Below are 12526 nucleotides of genomic sequence, written 5' to 3' on the forward strand. Positions count from 1 at the left end.
GTGCAGGTGAAATGTCCTTGGTTGAATCCCGGGATCAGATGGGGATGTTGCAGGGGCAGCATTCATAGCTGGTGGGAGAAGACAGAGAGTCATCGTCATTGTTTCAAGGTGACAATAGAAGTTAGATTTAAAGCAGGACCATCACTGCAATGACCAGAAGAGGTATGTTGGGATAGGGGGGCCTATAAAATTTGGGAATCTCTCTGGGTAACTGAATAAAGGCTCCTAGTGAAAAATCCGAATCAGGGTTCTGAGTTGGAAGTACAAAGAAACTAGGGAAAACTGCCAGGTCAAGAAAAATAAATCTTGACAAGAAACCCAGAAAATACTTCATGAAACGTATTTACTTACAAAAAAAAAACATGGTAGACCATGGTCACCAAGTCCTGCAATTTGTTATTAAAATTCCAAACAAATGAGATCATATCATTGTTAAAATTTAGAAAATAGATTTATACAGCTGAACTTAAAAACATTTGCAAGTGAACTTAGAGAAAACTACTGATTATCTCTGAGGAAAAGCACCACGGAATCTATGAGAGCTTGCCAAGTACTTGTGACCAGGTTGGCCATTACTGGAAATAGGATATGGGGCCTAATCAACCTTTTGTTTGACCCGGTATACAAAATTTATGTCCTTTCAGTTATTTTCATTATAAATACAGCTTGACTGTTGTTGTGCAGGGAGTGTTATTTATGACAACAAAGGCCTGGAGGAGAATCAACTCAAGAAATTCAGAATATAAAGGAGGGTCAGATCTGGCCAATACCTGGAAATATCATCAGGGAAGACAAGAGGCTGAGAACTGGCATCAAGCAAACATCTGTAATATTCTGCTAAGGAAAGGTGACAGGCACCGAGGTGGTATAGTGATCACCTAACAGTCAACACCCAGCAATAAGCGACAGTAATAAGACAGCAGAAAAAAGTCAACCAGTCTGCCCATTTATTCTGTTCACACTGCTATGGGCACATGGGTACATCATAGCTGCCAGCCAGAGTTGTGACCATGTGTAAGATTTCTTATCTAAAGACTAGTAAAAGAGGCCCGTTTCAGAGCAAATGAATCGGGCGCTAGCAAGGTTTTCGTCGCCAACACCCCTCCCTCCCTGGCCAACCCCTTCGTTGTTCTGACATTGCTCCGCCCCCAACGTCATGACGTTTGACACGAGGGCGGGGCCCAGAGCGATTCCCCCCCCCCCGCCTCCCTCCCTGCCAACCCCTTCGTTGTTCTGCCATTGCTCCGCCCTCAAGGGCGGGGCCCGGAGCGATTTTGGTGGCTTCACCACCACGAACCTTCGAACCTTTTTGAAGGAAGTCAGAGCTTGGCTTCACTGACGTCAGTGTCCTCAGAACGTTGAGGGTGAGTTTTATTATAGTAGATGTCTTTTTGCCTATGTTCTTTGTACACCACCATCTTGAGTAGATAAGCACACAAGATCAAGTTTCAAGTTCATTGGTGTTTACTATACCACCACATGGATATGCCATCTATGTGGTTCATAATAATTAATATTAAAAGTAAAAAAAAAAAATCAAAGGAAATAAGTAAATGAGATAAACACAATTGAATGTAAACACAAACTGTAATGTGAGGGAAAGGGGGTAGAACATTATTCTGAGAGAAAAGATGGGTTAGGGACAAACACTAGGTATGTTCTCATGTAACATAGTAGATGACGGCAGAAAAAGATCTGCACGGTCCATCCAGTCTGCCCAACAAGATAAACTCATATGTGCTACTTTTTGTGTATACCCTACTTTGATTTGTACCTGTGCTCTTCAGGGCACAGACCGTATAAGTCTGCCCAGCACTATCCCCGCCTCCCAACCACCAGCCCCGCCTCCCAACCACCGGCTCTGGCACAGACCGTATAAGTCAGCACTATCCCCGCCTCCCAACCACCAGCCCCGCTTCCCACCACTGGCTCTGGCGCAGACCGTATAAGTCTGCCCAGCACTATCCCTGCCTCCCAACCACCAGTCCCGCCTCCCACCACCGGCTCTGGCACAGACCATATAAGTCTGCCCAGCACTATCCCCGCCTCCCGATCTCAACTAAGCTCCTGAGGGTCCATTCCTTCTGCACAGGATTCCTTTATGCTTATCCCACGCATGATTGAATTCCGTTACCGTTTTCATTTCCACCACCTCCCGCGGGAATGCATTCCAAGCATCCACTACTCTCTCTGTGAAAAAATACTTCCTGACATTTTTCTTGAGTCTGCCCCCCTTCAATCTCATTACATGTCCTCTCGTTCTACTGCCTTCGCATCGCCGGAAAAGGTTCGTTTGCAGATTAATACCTTTCAAATATTTGAACGTCTGTATCATATCACCCCTGTTTCTCCTTTCCTCCAGAGTATACATGTTTAGTTCAGCAAGTCTCTCTTCATACGTCTTGTAACGCAAATCCCATACCATTCTCGTAGTTTTTCTTTGCACCGCTTAGTCAGTTGCAGTCTCTTTTAGATCAGAGGTGTGCAGCTTTGAACAGGGATTTAGTATAGTTATATACTGATAAGGATTCTAACATTAACTTCAAACAGCTAATCTAGAGTTAGACACACTCCGATGAAACATGACTCACTCTCTGCCAGTTTTCAGCATGTTGTTTCTGAACGGAATGCTTTTTCCAAGTCTCTGACACATTATGCTGGGGAGTCAAGTTCTTCGCCAGGAACTGCAGTATGCTGTATAGCCTAGTTAATGGGCCCCCAAGTTTCTCTTGAAATCTTTTATAAAACTTGGAGGTAAATCTGGCGAAGTCTGGGGCTTTGCTTGCTTTCAGTGATTTAATCACTATTAAGACTTTCATCTCAGTGATGTTTTTAAATATTGAACTTCTCTGAGGGTGAGGACAAATGTATGCTATCACAGTAGGAATCAATCTCATGGAGAGATTTATCAAGAGTGCAAATATGCGTGTTAAACTGCGGAAAACTGATACATGAGTCAAGATCATTCAGATTTCACAGTATTAAAATTAGGTTTACTGAATATAACTCATAAACACGGAAAATCGAATCTTCCAGTGGGCATCTAATAATGTCATCTGGCAGCTGCTGTCATGGCTGGATGTCGTCATTGTAGTTGACCACTGCTGCTGCCGCCGTTTTCAATTGCAGCTTGTGTCTTTACTCCTACCACATGTTCTCATGTCTTCCCAGGAGGAGTGCCCTGGGAAGTTCTAAGGAACGTGGTAAAGGATTAACTAAAGGCATCATTTTCCTTGCCTAACCACAAAGCTCTGTAAAAAATCTACATGGCCAGCAATATTAGCAGTGATGCTACCCAAAGATTTAGCCTCCCCAGTATGTGAGTACCTGCATTTCTGCTAGAGCATCTAGCTATTACAGAACTTGCAACCTGCAAGATAAACCCTGCTGCTAACCCAGTTCTACAACTGCAGCCTAACAGACCCAGTCATATGGATGCCTATGTTACTACTAGGTCTTATAATGTAACAAATATTAACTAATACTAACTACTTTTACATGCATTCCGACAGTCTAAACATTATTGATTTTTACAAACACCAAAATCTCATCTTCTGCCTTGGCTATCTCTTTGGATGCAGAAAGTGTCTTTGACATATTTGAATGGCCATATTTATTTAAAATTCTTGAATGGTTTGGATGTGGTTCTGATTTTGTTAAATGGGTGCAAGTATTGTATACTAAACCAAGTTCCAGAATTCAGATAAATGGTGATCTTCTTGATAATGTCAATCTAGCTACGGGTACAGTACAGGGATGTTCACTATCCCCTTTCATTCAATTTAGCTTTGGAACCCCTATTGATTACCATTAGAAAGAACATTAATATATCTGGTGTGGTTACTGATGGGTATGAATTCAAATTGTTGGCGAATGCAAATGACCTCAGGACCTTTTTGACAGATCCAATGACATTGATTCCAGCTTTTCTTAAACTAGTTAATCATTTTTCTTTATTTTCTGGATATCAAATCAACTGTGACAAATTTAAGGCCATGACCATGAATGACCACACAACGCAGCCAGATTTATGATCTGCTAATTTTTGCTGTTCTCCTTTATATATTAAATATCTGGGCATGATTTCCACATAGCAAAAATACTCAGTACTCCACAAAAGATGAAACCCCAGTATAACAATCTTATATAGCAAAGCTGGGAAGGAAAAGACTCAAAGTAGCTGGAACCACCTTTTTACAGAGCTATGGCGGACAAAAAACAAAAAAGAAACCTTGCTTCATCATTGGCAAAAAACCTTCCTACAAACAGAGTAACTTCATCCAAAAATGCAAACTACACAACATATCAATACTCAATCACCTATCTCATGGCTGGAATGAAGTACTCAAAGTACATCTGGTAGGGATTTAAAGATGCAGAAATGCCCCCAGGCCACAAAATGCATTAAAAAGAGGCTTGGATGCTTTTTTTAATGCATTTTTGTTGAATATTTTGCCTTGTGACCCTGACCCAGTTTTCACGAAACGCTGGCCAATGTTGGCCCGGAGGCATTACTGCGTTGGTATTTCCACACCCATTTTTTCATTATAGTTCATGCTTTTCCATAGACAGAGCCCAAATGATGGAATTAAATATGAATAACATCCTAAAGAAAACATATACTTTACATCAAAGGTTACGCCTTCTATCAATTACTATATTAGGGGTATGTTTACTAAGGTGCGTTAGCGTTTCTAACGCGCCCTTAAATTTAAGGCACGTTAAATGCTAACAAGCCTATACATTTCTATGGGTGTGTTAGTATTTAACGCACGTAAACCATTTATGCGCTTTGAAAAAGCTAACACACCCATAGTGCACCTTAGTAAACATAGGCATCAGTATGTTACCAATGCTGGCTCCATCCTTTTTTTTTTTTTAATAAGACTATAAATTACAAAAAAAAAAAAAAAGACAACAGAGGTGTTGGATTCCCTGATTTTTATACTTACCACCTTCCTAATCTTATAAGTTATAGATTCCAATGGTTATCTAATCAAACTGACGAATCTTACAATCCCAATTGTTTCCTGATAGAAAACGCACATCTTTATAATATGCCTCTTAAATGTCTGCTTTACATTAAACTCTTGACTATTTCCCCTGATTTAGAACCTTTAAGATGTACACTAATTGCTTGACTTGCTTTAGTTAAGATCTTATCTACTCCTTGCTGGCAGTCTATAACTGCACCCATTTGGCGTAACACCAACATAAAGATTGCTAATACAGGACCCCCTTTTACTAAACCATGCTAGTAATTCCCTGTGCAGCATCCTTCTTGTCTGTTCCCTTCTCCACTACTGCCAACTCCAGACTTCGTGCCTTCTGTCTCACTGCACCCTACGCCTGGAATAGACTTCCTGAGCCCCTACGTCTTGCCCCATCCTTAACCATCTTTAAATCTAGATTGAAAGCCCACCTCTTTAACACTGCTTTTGACTTGTAACCACTCACCCCACCTACCCTCCTCTCCTCTTTCCTCTACACATTAATTGATTTGCTTGCTTTATTTTTGTCTATTAGATTGTAAGCTCTTTGAGCAGGGACTGTCTTTCTTCTATGTTTGTGCAGCGTTGCGTACTCTTTGTAGCGCTATAGAAATGCTAAATAGTAGTAGTAGTAGCAAATGCAATGCAGCCCATTCAATTCGAATAGGCTTTGTCGCATTTGCCGCACGAGAATCGCTAGTGTGGTTTAGAAAAAGGGGCCCATAGGGTTTTATCTATTTATCTTGGTGTCAACTTGGAATTTGGTCCTTAAATAAAATTATTAGAGAATTCATCTGTATCTTTTCAATTTTCAATGGAGAAATACACCCTTCCCACAACATAATTTTATAATTGGTTACAATTACAACATAGTATTAAAAAAGGTCTTCCTAAAATACCACACTTTAAACAGATTACTAATGTAGAAAAAGATGTAATTCAGCCATTATATTTGGTCATAAGAAATAAATAAATTGCTTCCTCTTAGTTAACCTTTAAAAACAAAATGGGAAGCAGATTTCAATTGGATTGATAGACACAGAATGGTAAAATTATTTTCATAGTGTTAACAGACCCACTCTGTCTACCAGCCTCAATCAAACATTGTACTTTTTAATCCATAGAGCTACATGGACCCCACATAAAATGTTTAAGGCTGGTCTTTCACAAGATGACAAATGCTGGCATTGCACTTTATCATGAGGGGAACTAAATAACATGATATATTATTGCCCCTTGATTTTGTCTTTCTGGACATCTATATGGGCAGAAATTAAAAACTTTCTCCCTAAAAATTAAGATTTGACTTTGTCTATAATTTTATTTAGATCATTAGCTCTCTCCAAACCATTAGATAAATGGCAATCTCTATTAGTAGATATTGTCTTAGCTATTACAATCGTCTCAAATTGGAAAACTGCATCTTTGCTTAATACTACCTTTTGGTGGCATACTAATGCTATGATTCATGAATATGAATGCAAAGCGGCTGAATGTACCAATAGGTACAAATCAATTGAAAAGGTCTAGTCACCAAGTGTATCTTGGTACCCATATTAGGGTATTTCTTTTTTCAGTTTTATTTTCATTTCTACAGAAGTACTATTTGTATTTATAACAATTTTTTTGCTGTTGATTCTATATATTGATTTGTTCTCTATAGTAATATTTGCATGACATTCTAACAGATACTGTTTATCTTGGTAATGATAGCTCTTGTTTTACACTGTTACTGTACTGTATTTTTGACCAAAAAATACAATATAAACATACTTATGTGAACTTAAAGATCTGTCTAGATCAGGGGGCTCTCAACCCAGTCTTCTGGACACACCCTGCCAGCCATGTTTTCAGGATGGCCACAATGAATATGCATGAGACATGTATGTATACAGTGGAGATAGTAACATAGTAGATGACAGCAGAAAAAGACCTGCACGGTCCATCCAGTCTGCCCAACAAGATAACTCATATGTGCTAATTTTTGTGTATACCCTACTTTTATTTGTACCTGTGTTCTTCAGGGCACAGACCGTATAAGTCTGCCCAGCACTATCCCCGCCTCCCAACCACCGGCTCTGGCACAGACCGTATAAGTCTGACCAGCACTATCCCCCCCCCCCCTCCCAACCACCAGCCCCGCCAGGCAAATTTATCTATTCATTGCAGATATCCTAAAAACCTGATTGGCTACATCCATCTCAAGGACTGAGTTCAGAGCCCCTGGTTTAGATCTATACTCCTGATGCACCATCTGAAAAACCTCTCTGGCCTTCAGTCTTACTTTTTGGGGTGACACTCACTCTTTCAAATGATTTTTACTCATAACATTTCTATATGCCCCCGTTTCTCTCTGTACCTCAGCCACAAAAACCCAATTGGCCTCTTTGACTTCAACAGATAGAGTAACTTGCCTGGATACTCCACTGTGCTGTGGAAAGCCCTTATACTCACGGCGCTCCATGCCGTGCATTACTTTGCTCTCAAATCCCGCTCTAAGGTAGGACAGACGGCGACTGAGACCCCAGGTTCCGGACCTTTAGGCCCTGTCTGCGGTTCTTATAAAAAGGAAGCCGCAAAGCTCCAAGCTACATAGAGAGAGCGCGCTTTCGAGGCTCCGGCACAGCGTTTTTACCTTCCCCACTACTGTCAGAGCCCGAACGGACTTTCCAGGTTGGCAGCAGTCGCGCCTTCCCTTCCCCTTCCGGGAGGTAGCCACGAATCAGCGCTGCCCCAGTATGCTAGCTCGCCAAGGCCTCCTACCTGCTGCTCAGGCCGCGTCCGTAGCACTTCTCTGCTGAGGAAGCCGCCGTTCGCTTTCCGTGTAAGGTGTGATGACGTGGAAGGAAGCAGCTCGAGCTCCAGCCACATCAATCTTACGGAAGCCGTGCAGGATCAGAATACTGCGCAACCGCAGCCGTAGTACCCAGGCCAGCCAGCATTCATCGGGATCGCCTTTCTCCAGTCATTGAGGAGAAGAGTACATACAGGGCGAAGAGCAGCTGCTGTGGACTCTGGCCGGCAGCAATTTGTTGATACTTGCTGCAGATCTTTCCAAGTTCATACAGTGAGGATAAGAGCTGCCATCCTTCTCATAGAATTTATTAGGATTTATTTACCGCCTTTTTTAGGGAATGCACTGAAGGTGGTGTACAGTAATAATAAACCAAGCATAGGCAATAGACAATTACAGCAGTAAAAATATTCAAATAACAGTACAAAGTATGGCATAGTATAATGTCAACACAATACCTAATAGAACATTTTAATTGACAGTGTAGGGTATAAACAAAGATGGATGGTAAGAGAGGAAGAGTTAGAAAATAAGGTGACTAATTTAAAGAAAGTTGCACATGAGGTCAGAGAGATGGTTAAATATTATCTCAGCTAGGATAGGAGTGGATAAACATGTCCTGCTGCAGAGCTGCCAAGAGGTCCCAATTTTTGAGAGGGAGATTTTAGTACACACCCACAGCCCTGCCCCACTTTGCATTGGATCCACCCACTCTACATGGCTCCACCCCCTGGCACACCTCAAACTCATGCCATTTCAGAAAACAATTTATTTAATAGCCTAACACACTTTTCAATTAGCTTTAAGAGGCCAAAACCTCCTGCCTCAGGTCAGTATAATGCTGTTATGGTATCTTCGCCTGACCTGAGGCAGGAAGTATTGGTCTCTGAAACTTTAACACAGCTACCATATTACTTTATCCTAAATTAAAAATAACATTATTTTTTTTACCTTTGTTGTATGGCCATTTACTTTTTCTAATTGTATTGCTCCCAGTCTCTTGATTCTGCTTTCCTTTGTTTTTGCTTAACTCTTTTGCCAAGGTTTCTGGCCATTTGTCATTTCATTCTCCTTTTACTTCAATATTTTTCTGCCTCAGTGGCGTACCAAGGGTGGGGCAGTGGGGGCGGTCCACCCTGGGTGTCAGCGGGTGGGGGGTGCTCCGCTGGTGCTGCAGACCCCACCTGCCCACCAGCTCCATCGACAGATGACCCTCTTCTCCTGCAACCCGGCACCCAGCCTTAAAAAAAAAAAATCAGTGAAGCGCCTCGCGTCTGCTCTGCTGTAAAAGAAGCAAATTGCCTCATCGCGTCGGCCCTTCCCTCACTGTGTCCCGCCCTCACGGAAATAGGAAGTTACATCAGAGGGCAGGACACAGTGAGGGAAGGGCCATCTGTCGACGGAGCTGGTGGGCAAGTGGGGACTGGGTCGGGGAGGGGGGCTCAGATGGGAGAAGGGGACTGGGTCTGGGGGGGACTCAGATGGAAGAAGGGGACTGGGTCTGGGGGGCCTCAGATGGGAGAAGGGGACTGGGTCTGGGTCTGGGTCTGGGCGGGTTCAGATGGGAGAAGGGGACTGGGTCTGGGGGGGCTCAGATGGGAGATGACTGGGTCTGGGAGGGGAGCTCAGATGGGAGAAGGGATCTGGAGCTGGAACTGGGGTCTGAGAAGGGGGCAGGAGGGAGAATGGGGCCATGCCTGGGGCAGGTGGGAGAATGGGTCTGGGGCTGAAAAGGTGGGCCCTAATGCAAGGCATATGGATGAAGGGGGCTGGAACTGGGGGCTGAAAAGGAGGGTAGGTGGGATAAGGGGGCTAGTACTGGAACTGGAGGCTGAAAGGGGGCAGGGGCTGAAACTGTGGGGACTGGGGGCTGAAAAGGGGACAGGGAGAAGTGTCTGGGGGCTGAAGCTCGAGGCTGGTGGGAGAAAAGGGTTGGGGCTGAAACTGGGGACTAGTGGGATAGTGGGGCTGAAACTGGGGGCCGAAAAGAGGGGGCAGAGAGAGAGAGAGAGGGGACAGATCCTGGATGGAAGGGGGAGCGAGAGGGAGGGCAGACCCTGGATGAATGGAAGAGGGAGGGCAAATGGTGGATTGAAGGGGCAGAAAGAAAGGGCAGACAGTGGATGGAAGGGGGAGAGAGGGCAGATGGTGGATGGAAGGGGCAGAGATAGAGGGCAGATTTGGATGTAAGGGAGAGAGAGGGCAGACAATGGATGGAAGGGGCAGGGAGAGAGAGCAGACAGTGGATGGAGGGGACGGCAGAGAGAGAGCGAAAACAGATGCTGGATGGATGGAAGACAGTGAAAAGAAGATGAGGAAAGCAGAAACCAGAAACAACAAACTGTAAATAAAATATATATTTTTATGTTTTTGCTTTAGGATAAAGTAGTATTGTAGATGTGTTAATAAATGTTTATAAATAGAACATGTAAATAAGGTAATCTTTTTATTGGACTAATTTTAATACATTTTGGCTAACATTCGGAGAACAAAACCCCCTTTCTCAGGTCAGGATAGGATACTGTAACAGCACTATACTGTATTGACCTGAGGAAGGAGGTTTTGGCCTCTGAAAGCTAAATGTATTAGTCCAATAAAATTGTATTATTTTATTTTCTATATTTGTTTTATTTCTATTTGTTAATTTGTAAAGTGGTGATTGGTATTTGTTAGTTTTCTCAAATTTACATCTGCTGCCTTTATATTTTGCACAGTACTAGAGGACATTTTCTCTTTCTGTGGTGTTGCATTGTATGCAGAGTCAGAAGCGTAGCTAGGTGGGGCGCCAGGGGAGCGACCGCTCCCCTAATCAGATTTCAAGGGAAAACGTCGCCTATCTCTCTTGCGCCTCACCTAGCTACGCTAAACCATCCATCCCGTCCGAGTCTAGCAGACACCGCTTTCGCTCTCTCCCGCCCTCAGTCCCTCAAACCTGCTTTCTTTAGCGGCCCGTCCTTGCTGTCCTATAGCGCTGACAGGCTGCCTGAGCCGTCGCTGAATGCTTCCTTCTGCTCCGCCCCTCTGACACAACAACTTCCTGTGTACGCGAGGGTGGGACGCAGCAGAGGAGGGAAGCATTCAACACCGGCTCGGGCAGCCTGTTATCGCTGTACGGGCTGCTAAAGAAAAACAGATATGAGGGATGGAAGGGAAGAAGATTAGAAAACTGGAATCGGTATCAGCCGAGGAAGTTGGATGAAGACAGGGTGAGTCCATTGTACAAAATAAAAACTGAACATCACTACAACAGCTTTAAAAAAAAAAAAAAGAAAAGGTGTAGCTGATAGAAACAGCAGTTAAAAACTTTGCAATTTGACTTGTGCTCATTTTTCTACACTTCTATACAATACAGATGAGGAGATTTAAGTGAGGATATCCTGTTTCTTAATGGGTTCATCTTAACTGTTGTTGTAATCTGCCTTGGGAAGCCTGGTGTTATAAAGATGATGGAATATATTGAAACTAAATGGAAGTAAAATTAAACTATCCTTTCATTGGGGCTTATGGAATCACATCTTCACTTCATGTTTTGCAGATGTCTTTTAACATAACTAAATTAGCTATAAACCCCTAATTCAGCCCATTGGTTTTCTTTTATTTTGTTCTTGTGATGACTTATACTGTCACTACTTACAACTGAACTCCAATGTATCCCCTAATGACTTATACTGTGCCAAAACTGAAAACTCTATCTCTTCTATCTGGTCGATAATAAAAGGAGCTCACTGTGAACATTATCCACCTTAAAAGGTTGTTTTGTGGCTGTACATGAGGAATTGTGATACTGAATAAATAAGTTTGTTTTTGTTCCTAGTCATGCATCCAAATGTTATTTAATCCTTTCAAGAAAGCCAGTTATGTTTAAACTGTTTTATTGACGATTTGCATAATACAAATCAGCTTGGATTATTCATACAACATGGATCAGTATACAAATCGACATTCCAACAACATACTCAACATCGAAAGCCAGTTAATCATTTGTTAGTAGAACATAACCATAGAGGCATGGTATGGTTGCATTTTCAGAATACTAGAGTCTAGTTAAGGAACAGGTTATTTTGAGTTGTTCTTTACTAGACCAAACTTGCTTTCCTTGCGCCATCACCATCCTGCTGGATAGGCAGTGTCTTAAAAGGTGGAGGATAAGAGATTATTATATATTTTTTTTACATTTATATCTCAAATTATCCCAAAAGAACTGAGGTTACCACCCTTAGGATTCACCTACAGCAAAGGTCCTTAATATGTAATACTTGGTAGCAGTCATGAAACGGTGATGAAATATTCACATAGCAAGCAGCCTGAGCCAATAGAGTTATTTTCCACTGAACATAATTAACTTTGTGTGAACTTGGAAGCTAATATTGTGCTCAACTGGACAATGTTGGTACATTTAGACTGACTGTGCTTTTGAGCAAAAAAATGATGTTAAATGCTCCCAGGTTTCAACCTAATTAATGTGTTTATATGTATAATTTAAAAAAAATCAGGATTTCTGATTGTTAAGCACCTGATTCTTCTGTTTTGGTGGCCCTTTACTAGGTGAGAACATCTGTGCATGAATACAGAGAGGCCTTATAACCAGCCCCTCCAAATGACACAATGATTTACAATTTAGAACTAAGTAATACTCTAACTGATGGAACCAGTACTCCCCTGTGTACATCCATATGCTGCACAAGCCGGCATGTTTGAAAATATGTGACTAGTAAAAAAGGGCCCGTTTTGGAAAAAAATG

General features: G+C 42.3%; 1 protein-coding gene across 3 annotated transcripts in view; it reads right to left on the bottom strand.

Annotated features, from left to right (window-relative positions):
* Window positions 1–7837, bottom strand: part of COPB1 (coatomer protein complex subunit beta 1) — a 152273-nt gene extending 144436 nt beyond the window's left edge. Inside the window, exon 1 of one of the 3 annotated variants that reach the window (XM_030201038.1) lies at window positions 7755–7837. The gene's annotated coding sequence lies outside the window, so the exon portion shown is untranslated. Of the gene's footprint in view, window positions 1–7405; window positions 7596–7626; window positions 7705–7754 lie in introns of those variants that run through there. The other 2 variants (XM_030201040.1, XM_030201039.1) reach the window with 2 other exon arrangements.
* Between the last annotated feature and the right edge of the window lie 4689 nt (window positions 7838–12526).

Source organism: Microcaecilia unicolor, chromosome 4 (assembly GCF_901765095.1).
Source record: "Microcaecilia unicolor chromosome 4, aMicUni1.1, whole genome shotgun sequence".
NCBI classification, from domain to species: Eukaryota; Metazoa; Chordata; class Amphibia; order Gymnophiona; family Siphonopidae; genus Microcaecilia; species Microcaecilia unicolor.